The following is an 11,976-nucleotide window of genomic DNA, read 5'->3' on the forward strand; positions in this document are numbered from 1 at the left end:
GCCCAGACTGGAACAACCAAACACAATATTCCAAAATGGTGCAGAGATGTGAATGCTTGTCACCCCCCTGCCATCTGATACAGCCTTACATTTCTTTGATGTTAGCTGCAACATCTTCAAAATAGAATCCAATATGTAATAAGTCATCTGCTCTCATACTTAAACCTCTTCCCATGTTCCTGCTTCCTAGTTTTTTGGGTTTTTTTCTGAAGCGGTATTTCTTCTGGTTTAAATTTCCCCAGGTATATTTTTATTAAATTTATTTTCTACCTTTTTGTTTTGTGCCTTTTGTTGTTTTCTGCCCATGATTTTGGTGTCTATTGCTTTGCAATAATTTGCAGCTCTCACTAGTGCTAACTAATCCTCCCAAGTATCAAATCTCATTACCTGCTGTTTGTTTCTTCTTCTAGATCATTAATGAGGATGTTAAATAAAACAAGTCCTGACACCTATCTCTTTTCTATGATATTAAACAAACCCTCCCCGGTTAGGTATATTGTCACTTATCATTTTGTTCATGTTTTTTTTAACCCACTTTGAGACTGTTCCTTCCAAGGCCAATTTGCATTAATTTATCAGAAGGAAATTTCATTAGCATGTCAAATATTTTACTACAATTCAAATCTTGTTGTTTTTTGCTTTCTTTCAACCTTGCCCTCCAGTGCTTATTTGGTGATGCTTTCAAAATAAAAAAATCAATAATATTGTCAGGTAACACTTGTTTCTTGCCGCTCAGGGGTTTTCTACATTCTAAGTTGCTAGTGATAGAAATCACAGTGCATTATTTGGTACCTCTGTTTCACTTCTGTATTAAGATTCAGTTAGTCTTTTCAGTGACAAGGATTATCTAGTACAGTATATTATTTCTTAACCAGAAGCACCTATAAGAATAAATGTAATATTTTCACAGAAGCATATGAGTATACGACCATATGCTTTTTTGATGGCTGTTCATTTTTCAGTATGTTCAGCTGTAAAACCTTAGAAGTGTTCCTTATTATTGTAGGTAAAGATTAAAAAAAAGTGGGGGAGGGAATGTAAGTAAAGGAGGGAGAAAATGTGTAATTGAAAGGCAGACAAATAAAGGAAGGTTTCAGTTGTGCATGTGGACTTCCCAGTACTCAAAGCTCAAGTCATGTAAGGCATTCAGTAGTGCTACTGATGTTATTTATTGCCTTGTGCTTTATGGCTTCTCTGTAACTGGTTCTTTCATTTCTTATCTTTTTGCCACTGTATTATTTTGCTGGCTAATGGGAGTTACTATACTGTAAATAAGGTACAAATCATATTTCTCCCGCTTATGGGGAACAGCAGACTTCCAAATGCTGATGTCTCTGTGAATAGAGTACATATATGTAAATTAGTGTGATCGCATGCTTTGTTTTTGGGGCAGTTAGGGTTGTCATTCTGTTGTCAACATATAGCCTAAATCCTGAATAACTTGGATATGTGGAGCCCCTTGGTATCATTCTGACTTAGAATAGCATAAGAGCCCTTCTAGCCACTGGGCTTATGCTACCTGAAATTTTCATTTAGAAGGACAATACTGTCTAGAAGAAGCAGTCTCTTCTATCACATTTTATTGTACCTGCCCTTCCCTTCAGTAGCGCACGCTGCTCTTCCAGCCTCAAACTCACCTGAAAGTCTACCGTCAAGCCTCCAGGCTTCCTCCCAGTTTTGCTGCTGCGTGGAAGAGACTCTGTAACCATTTCTGGTAATCTCAAAGAGGAGTTATGAACAGCCTCAGAAAGATGAAGGGGAGGACATACTATATGAGAATGTCATCGTATAATTTTCTAAGGCCAGAGCCTTACTAATATCTGCAGACCTAGGGAATCAATGTTTCCACATCAATTTACATTCAGCTTGTGTTTGGGGTTTTTCACTGGTTCRTCCCTGCCTAACTTCATTCTTGCTGCCCATCTAACAGTCTCAATTTTCAGCAAAATGCAGACACATATTGCCAAATAACTGCCCAAAGTTATCACAGATCCCCCTCTTCTCTGAGACCAGGGAAAATGGTGAATTTGCAGTGAGAAGGGTGATCCCACTGCCAGTCAGGTGCATAGAATTTTACTTCTTGAGCTTCTGAGGTATAGAAGGACCAGGCTTTGCTTCATCCCTTCATAGCTTTTTAGTGTCCAGTGAGTCATCCCAATTAAGTTGTACTATGCCACCAGCTTTAACTTTGCATCCAGTGTCATAGTATTTTTGATAGTACCTGTTCACATTGAACTACATAGAGCTGTTTTCCCTGGATTTCATTTTGTGGTCTGATAGATGCTAATAAATAAGATGTATTTTGGAATGGAAAATGAATTGTGTAAGGTGTATTTTGTGTTTTGGTGTGTGAAGACTGTGATGTTGTCATTTTCACACTCAGCAAGAAAAAAAAGATATCTATTCTCCTAGCTAACAAGAAGACCATGTAATTGAAACACTGCCAGGTGCCTTCCTATTAAACATGTCTACAAACCATGCAGAATGTTCAGATTGCCTTGAAATTCATTGAGCTTGTTAAAATATAATAATTGTACAAAATAATTGGGCAATTACCAGTATTCAGAACATCCTTCATTTTAGCACTGGAAAATCACATCCTTTACTGAGAAGGTAATTTTCATCAAATCAACACTTTGGGATATGAATTTATTAAACAAAGTTTGATTATCACTACTTGATAAAAGCTTGAAATAGTCAATGTTAAAGTATTAATAGCATGAAAACCTCTCAGTCTTTTTATTTACCAGATCCTCTTATCCGTTGATGTAATAATTGCATCATAAGAGTTCAACGGTAATCTCAATTTTGCCTTCAGTTAAACAGAGATAAAACAATATTACTGTGAAGAATTACAAAATTTTTTTTGTTAATTTTCCTATTTTCTTGTGACCTCTGGATGGAATCACTCCATGGCATTGCAAGTTTTTCTTTGCCTCCTTGAGATCACATGTTTAATTTCTAATTAAAGCAGGACCTTGAAATGAAGATGACTATCTTATTGTCATTAGTTGCATAAAGTGTTCTTCTTGAGTTCCTTAGGTGCATAAATGTTATGCTGTATTTAACCCTTCTTTAACTCTCTAAAGCCAACGAGTCTCCAACTAGCTGAACACTTTTTCCCTCTATCTTGAGTTCTGGTGCTGCATCTCTCAGAACATACTATATAAAGCTTCTGTGTCACATTACGGTAAAAYTGACCTAAAACTTGCAGGGTGGGGTATTTTTGTGGGGTTTTTTTAGCATCACTGTGCAAAAAAATTTGAAAGTGAACTAACTTTGATTCAATACCATAATTCCATACCTATTTCCAAATATTTTGTGGTTGTGCCAAATTTTCAATATTCTTTAACTAATTGGACGGACAGTTAAATCACATCCTATTTGCATGGGAGAGAGAAAAATTTTATTGGATAATGAGGTATGAAGGAATTACAGTATATGTTACCCATAAAATGTTTGTGGCAGCTCACCTATATGCTGAAGCTGGGCAATGACATACCCTGACACTGAATATATTCCTAAAAAAACCCTACACCAGAAGAAATACATCTTTTTTTCCAGTTGACTGTGTTGCCCTATATTCTGTAGGAAAAACAATCATTTATTTTCTTCTTAGTTAGCTAGCAGGAGGAAAAAAACTTGCGAAAACAAGGTAGCTGTAAATTGGATGAATTAGGACTGGATTCTAGGAATTTGCGCGTTGGAATGCTCAGCGATCCCCTCTTAGTTGCCTGGCTCTGGAGGCAGAGTTCACCCTGTTAAATGAGGCGCAGGAGGGGAATCGGGGCAGGGAGGCTGGGCATCTTGAAGCGCTCGTGCTGAGGCACGAGGGAGCCACTAGAAAGGGCAGAGAGGGTATAGCCTTCAGCCCTGCCCTTTGAGAGCAGGACCACCTTGCTCTGGGCTAGAGGGAGGTGCCTGACATCAGGTGGACACTCCTGGGCTTGTGCGTACATGTTAAAAGTTCCCAGGCTGGAGTACGAGTCTTTCTGGCAGAACACACGTTAATGCAAAGCAATAAGCAAGTACTCCCCAAAGGGCTGATGACCTCCCACTACTAACTGGGCTCCAGGCCAGGAATTGCTGCCGTTCCTGCCTCACTTTTCATCCTACCTGAGCAAAGTAAATCTGGGAGCTCCGGATGGCCGTGTCCAGAGGCAGGGAGTGCTGCATCGGGCCTGGCTCAGGCACGCAGGCGGCTCTGCAGCACACGCGGCCAGCGCCCATCTGTGAGCTGGGGGAGCCCGGCCCGTAACGGCAGCACAGCAAGTTACTGCGAGTTAGTGTGACAGTGGGGGACACACTGCTCCTTTAAACACAGAGCAGGCTGTCACTTTTTTACAGCCAGAGAGGGGAAAAGAAGCTGCAGGGCTCTCTAGCGCTGGGACTAGGGCTCCTGCCTTGCGTGAAGGGATCCTTAGTCCAGGTGGTCTCCAAGGGGACTCAGCTGCTCCCTCTGGCTTGAAAATGAGCACGCTGAATCGCATTGAAATCTCCAGCTGGTAAGCCTCTTTTTTTCAGGACATACGTACATAAGTTAGAGCAGCAGAACCCTTTAAAAAAAAAATCAGAGCAGGTGGTTTCAACCACCTAAATAAAATATTCTAAACCAAACCTACCTCCTGGCCTAACAAGCCTTTCCCTCCCTCTAGCCTTTCCAGCCCGGGAAAACTTACTGGGTGAGGACTTGTTACCAATAGGGTTCAGGTGCTCGGAGAATTGGGGCAGGATTTTGTGCATCGCCTGCTCCTGAGCCAGGTTTCCGGCCTCTGTCCGAGGCTGTAGCTCATGGGCCGGGGAGGCCTTGTCCTCGCTTCCCACCTCTCTCTTTTCCTTGCTCCCTGGGCTGCGGCTCCGGTTCCTCCTCTGGCCCTTTCCTGACAACATCTGACCTGCCAGCCCCCAGAAAAACGCCACCATTTTGCAAGGGGATCGGCTCCCAGAGAGCCCTGCTGAGCCCGGCAGCAGCGTGTGGTATGAGGGGGGCGTCCGTGCCTGGCAGCAGAAACGCAATCTTCCACCTCACTGGACAGTTGTGCCCACTCCCAAAAGCCGCCTCAGTTCACGTGGAAAGCGATTAAACCTTTTCTTTATGGCTGTGGGTCCTGGTCTTTAGCTTTGGCATGAGTCAGCAAAGGTGCGAGCTGCCTCTCTGCCTCAGGGCCTGCTGGTCCCAAGGCCGCAGCAGCCCTGGCCCAGCCGGAGGGCGAGGGGCTGCGTGGGGAGGCCACGCTTGTGTTACCGAAACGGTGAGGGGAGAGCAGGAGCTGGGGGCTGCCCCCAGCATTTAACTGCATCTTAATTTCCATCGGCATACGTGAGGTTTTTGCTTTCCCGGCTAAGATGTGCTCTGCATGCGAGTCTGCCTTCATAAGTATAACCAGCGTGAGACAGGAAGATACCATCGTAGCTGTCAGAGGCGCTTCTTCAACGTCATTTCTTACAAGTCACTTACCATTCCCGAAATTCAAGGAACTTCTGTTTTGTTTTCTTCTGATGTAAACATAATGTGACTGTTAAATTAGAAAGTGTTTCATATGTCTCAATCTCAGCTTACACTGACTACACAGCATCTCTTATACCTGTGCTTTCCGTTTCTTGCTTTCCTTTGCTAGGTTTTGGTCTAGCTGTTTTCTTTTGGTTTTCTTTTTCTTTTTCTCTTTTTCTTTTAACTGCTTGCTTAGTTTTGTAGACATGTTCTAAGTAACTCTGGGCTCCCCAAAAGGGTCTGAGGCACAAGTCTCCACCATTTTGCTTTTCTGCATTGCCTAAGTTTTCGCTAGCAAACTACCTGAATCGCTGCTGCTGGGCATATCCAGAACTCGTCCAAGCAAGACCCAGCAAAAGGCCAGAGGTACCAAAAGTCGGACTTCAGCAATAAATGAATGGGGTGTCTCAGGACTGCAGTTTGTGACTAAGCCAGGAGGCACCTGGAGGGGTGCGTGTCCGTGTGAACGCTGGCTTGAGCGGCACGTTGTTTTTCACAAGGCCGGGCTCCCAGTTCTGCCTCTGCTGAGTGCYGAGTGGTAGGAGATTTCACACAGGATGTGAATTATCATTCTCTGGGCAGAAACGATTATTGAAACTAAGGTAACTGAGATCAGGGATGAGCAAGACCAAAGGTCTGCCAAGAACTATGGCCAGAATCTGGGCTAAAGACCAGGAATTTAAGCTGCCTATATGACACCACAGAATTTGGAATGAGAGCTGAAAGACCAGGAGATAGCACCAGGAACCAGAGCTGGAGAGGTAGAAGGACTTGTTCTGAAGGCAAAATCTGCACTTCTCAATCTACAGAGGTTCAAATAAACTTTAATGTTTTCCAGCAGTTAAAAATGGAAGTGATTAACACCCTAATTATTGAGCCCTGATGAGGAGAAAGAGTAAAAAATGATCTGATTGATGGGCCTGATGCACTGCCAAGAAAAGCCAAAGCCTCTAAATATTAAAACATTGCTCTCCTTCAGTGAGTCATTGCTTTCATAATGGGAGGTCAAAGCAAGATGATGAAAATACAGTGATTATTTTAGCTGAAGGAATCACTTATCAAAAGGTAATACGATAATTATCATCTCGGTCCAAATAATAGCAGAGGAGTTTAGACACRTCTAGTTAAGTAGTAAAATAGTATGCTAGAAATTACAAGGAACAGAGGTCTTGCTCCTGCTATGTCTCTTGTATGAACTGGCCTCTGCTGATTTGCCAAAGACTGTGTTGGCACAGAGCCCCATGCATCGCTGCAGATAGAGGCTAGAAGTCAGTAAGAGGTTTGTTTCAAACTAAACATATTTTTAACATGGGTGTCTACCAGATTTCAGTTGACTTTTAGTCAAATAATCTCATATTTTTGTCTTATATTAGTTATAGCTGCCAGGAGGGAAAAGAGATGTGAGAGTTGAGGGTCTTGGTTCAGCAATGTTTTATGGGACAATATAATGCTACAAAAATGCTGCCACTGTAGGCCAGAGCAGAGTTCATGAGATGAACTCTTAGGAGTTAAAGAAGATTTGAAATCCTGTGCTTCAGTTAACCAAATATAGGCAGAAACTCTGGATATAGTATTCTGACACTGACTAAAGCCAAAACTCACCTGTGTCCAGATTCAGTGGTTTGGACCCCTGTCCAAACTGATTCTGAAGGGCAGGTGAACTGCACTTGAGGGGCCAATCCACTAGGCCTGGAAGACAATAAAAGCAATTATGCTTAGCCTTGTGCTAATAATGATGAATCAAGAAGGCTGAACAGGGTCTGTAGTGATGGATAAAGAGTGTATGTAGTATTCCTCATGGGAACACTTGAATTCTTAGATAATTCAGAAAGATATCTTTTTTGATTGCCTCAGGTAACACCAGAACTGTTCCTCTGGACCTTATCAGAAAAACAAGCAAAAACCTCCTGAAAAAACTGTCCATTCTTTTACAGGCAGGTAAGATTACTCTGAACCAATTTTGTTTCCTGTTCTCTAAAGTTACCATGACTTTTTATGCCAAGGCTACAGTAGAGACATTTAAATTTCTGACGCAATTACAGAAGTTGACTACATGAAGCTATTTTAAAATTTTTTGATGAAACATTTGAAATTCTTGAACATGGTTCTGCCTGTCTCTATTATGCTTAACTGTCATTATCTTTGACTTTCTGATTTGATTGCACTGATAATCTCTTCTTTCTAGAGCTTTCAACATGATAGTAAAGGGAAAGCAGCCTAATGTTTTTTTACAACTACGCCCCGTTTTCTCGTAAGATATTTGTTTTCGTATTTCATATCTAAGAGGTTCTGTGATTAAACAAGAGAGCAAATGGGTATTAGATAAAGTCAGAGAAATGCATGAAGGAAAATTCTCAAGATTACTTTTGAATAAACATTCATTTTATAACAAAATAAATTGTCCACCAAGGCAGTGGTCTGTAGTGCTGCATGAGTAAGGGAAAAGAAAAAATGATTGTAATCATCGAGATGAAAAACAGCCTTACTGCTCTCATCTCAATGTTTGGAGCTCCATCTTGTGGATTTTTTGACGGACGGTGGTACTAGCAAGACATACTGAGGTCTGTAAAATATTAGGTAGATCTGGAGGTGAAACAAGGTGTTAGAGGACATGGACACACTTTTTACTTTTTTAAGTTGATAAATGCAGTGCAGACACTATCAAAGGCCTAGTAAAGGAGGCTTGATCTTAAATGCCCAAGTGGGAGTTACCGATCGGCCTACCTCCCAGTCCTGGAGGTTTGTCTTTTAATTCTTTGTATTCTATGATGAAACAGCTGAAGGACTGAAAAGGCTTCAGGATTATGATTGCTTTGTTTAATTAAAATAGTTGGCGTATATGCATTTGTCATCTTCTAAATGAGATGCTGCACAGATTGTTAAAATGGCATGTTCAGCTGCCTAAGATATTTTGAAGATGTTCRAAGTCCATGTCTCTTACAAAATATACTCCAGAGTATATACTATGATGTTGTAATATATGTTGATAAAATCTATAGCATTGTGCTCCAGAGAGAACTAGGACAAAGTTGTCGAAGAGTGTGAAATAGTCTCTACTGGGAACATGTGTAGCAGTAACTATGGGGGAAGAAGTCAATAGCACTGTGTCAGATGAATGCAGCATATAATAGCTGTTTAATGTATGTCTTCTGTTCCTTGGAAAGAGTGTCAACCCTGACATGGTGTATCTGCATCCTAGATAACAGCTAATGCAGGCAGCTTTTTGGAACTAGCATGGATTCCACCAGTGCAAATGCCTGGGGAGTCAAAGAAAGATGCATATGTTACTGAGACTCCCTAAGGTGACAGAAAAAGAAAACATTGGCAAAGAAAGCACACTTCTGTTTTTGCACCAGGAAATGTGGTAAGAATCACAATGGAAGTCAGCACTGGAAATCTACAGAAAATAAGAATTCTTTTGGTAAAATGAGATGTAAAAGGCTAAGTTGATGTTCAAGACAGAAGCAGTAAAGATACAGGAAATTAGTGGTGAGTAATGATGACTTGTGGGCATTATGGGCACAGTGAAGAAATCCTGCACTGGAGAGATTACGTAATTTAATCTTCTGTACAGGAGTATCTCAAGATGACTATCCATTACTAAAGCACAGTCAAGCTAAAATGATCATAGTTCTTTTATGAAATCTTTAAACTGATACACAACTAACTATTTAGAAAAATAGCTATCCTTTAGAGCACTGAAAAGAATGCAGAAGCTAATGGATTCATGACAAATGTATAGGAAGCATGTGGCTTACAGTGTCTGACTACTGTTTCTTGGATGTGAGTGCCTTCTAAACAATAGCATTTGGATAAGATGCTGAAGTAAAGCTCACATACCACAGCCCATGTGAAAAAACTGCTCTCTGAAAGCAAAGCTCATGTTGTTTTGTCATGTCATGTAAATTAAAGATCTATATGTTTATAGACAAAGCACTAAATAAAGCCTTTGCTGAACAGCCAGCCAGACACCTTCCAAAATGCTCTTAATGAGCAATAAATACAAGAAGATTGAGTTAAATGCCTTACCTGAATGACAAAATCCCTTCTGATTCTGCTGCACTCAGCGGCTCTTTATAAAAACGAGGAACTGATGGGGTCTGCGTGGGGCTCCAGGAATGCAATACATTCAGATGCTCCCCTGAGCATATCTGACGACACAGGCTGCATTGTAAGTGAATGAACATTCTTCTGAATATAGCCACAAAGAGCTAGAGCTAGAACAGGAATTCCAGTTTCACAGAACCTTTTGTGCCATTGGTTTTTCTTTTCCACTTTGAATTGCAACAAAATGTTGGAAGTATAAAACCCTCCATGAAGAGGGAAATTCTTAACAGTCAATTTCTAAGCCATGAAAGGTGGTGGGCGAATTGGTTGACTATCCAGTCAGGCGATGAGCCTGGCTCTTGCTCTGGTAATTGTATGGGTTAATAGGCTGGACATAATCTCTTCTTCAACTCTGTTGAATAGGCTTGGGGAAAAAAAAAATCTGCATTGGACAGGGAAATGTTCTGTCTGAAACCATCAACTTCACTGAAACAAAAAAGGCTGTTATGACTTTAAAAATTTTCTCCACTCTTTTTCACAGTCTGTGAAAGTAGCATGACTAGTGACCTGCATGCTCTAGCAGTAGATTTGAGAGGTGTACCAAGGCCACAATCCTTCAAAGCTCCAATATAAAGACTTAATTGCCCACTTTTTCTGAAAAAATTGATGCTGACACACAAGCTTCAAAATAAACTGGTGTGGCATGAGTGATGTGCAGAAGCCCCAGATATATTTTGATTGGTTAACTTACCTTTTAATTTCAATTAAGCTATTAAAATGAACATTGATCAGCAAGGAATATGTGTCATATCAGGTGAACATAATGAAGTATGATGGTCTGCTCATGTTCATCTAAACACATAACTATTTCAATCCTAATGCTCTAGAGGGCACTCTACCCCTAGAGTACCTTTACATTTGTCTTTCTAGAGGTTTGTTTGACTCTGAAACTTGCAATTTAAGATTGCATCTTTTCATTCCAGATGTCTGGGGAGGTTCCCCCACTGCTGAGACAGCATTAGTTCTTCCGCTGGGGAGATTTCAGGTGCCCATGTGTGTATGGCCTTGCTAGAAGGAACCAAATACAGCAAAAGTTGTATTTACAACTATGATATTTTAGCTAATAAAAAATCARTTTTAGTGATAAGTGTCAGGGCACTGCATGTGCTGGTGGCTCCCTGAGGCACCAGGCCCAGGGCTCCCCTGGACCTGTATCGGGCATTGAGCACCTCCATGGAGCCAGACTGAGGCCAGGCCAGGTGGTTGCCCATGGGTTGGGGTTGATGGGCCTGTGGCCAGGCAGGGGCAGGGCTGTGGCGGGGCTGGAGCCAGCACCGCTGTGGCGTTGCAGGACAGCGGTGTTGTGGGGCAGGGACTGACAGCCCCGGGCTGGGCTGAAATGGGGGTCTGGAGCTGGGAAGGGTGAGGAAGCCCGGCAGGGTGGGCAGTCAATGCCTGCAGGGCCCTGACAAAGAGAATATGTCCTTTAATCTTGAATTTCTAAACCTTTGGAAAGAGTCTCAGTAGCATTCCTGCCTTATGGATGTACCATGAAGCTCATGACAACCGCTGCCATGCTGTTCATCAAAATGAATGGGTCAGCCCAATTAGTTGTGCTTGGCATGTGGGACCTGGAAATAGAGAGATTACAGTTCAGCTTTGCAAATGTGTGGGAGAGATGCAACCATGTGGGAACTGGAGATGGAGGTCAAATAAAAAGGTTTCACATTGGACCTTTGAGGTATGATAGGTCTTCCTGATGGAGAAATTTCAGTACAACTGGCTGCACAGGGATTTAAATGGGAAAAGGAATAACATTTGACCTTCTTAGAAAAATGTTTGATAACCCTGCCTGTCCTGGGGATTCTGCGTGTTTGGGCTAGCTAACAGGCCTTGCTCCCAGCGCCAATAGATCGATAATAGCTATTTGAAAGCACTTTGATGACTTTATGTTGGAGCATGGCAAAAAGAATACGAGGATGAGTAAAGTGGAAATCGGTACTGATTATGTAACTGTTGATCGTATTACTGGTGTGCTAACCAAGGAAGAATCAGCTGCAGGAGTGGCCTTAGGGATGGACAGCTGGCAATAGTTGGGGCACCTTACCATTTCCATGCGTCCGTACTGTATCTTCCTACCCCCTCTCCTCCAGCATAGCTACCCTCTCACATAATGTCTTTCAGAGGTCTAGGCCTCAGCAGACAGAAGAGAAGAAACCTGCTGAGCTGGGTGTAGGCCATACAAGCTTCAGGGAAGATAGAACAGGAATGTGTTGGAGGCATATTGGGAGCCATTCCTGGTTCTTTTCTTTTTTCTTTTTTCTTTTTTTCTTTTTTCTCTTTTCTCTTTTTCTTTCTCCTTTTCTCTTTTTCTCTTTTCCTCTTTTTCTTTTTTCTCTTTCCTGAGTAGCCAGCCCCTTGAGTCAGACTAGAAGCAG

Source organism: Apteryx rowi, unplaced genomic scaffold (assembly GCF_003343035.1).
Source record: "Apteryx rowi isolate R43461 unplaced genomic scaffold, aptRow1 scaffold_603, whole genome shotgun sequence".
Classification (NCBI taxonomy): Eukaryota; Metazoa; Chordata; class Aves; order Apterygiformes; family Apterygidae; genus Apteryx; species Apteryx rowi.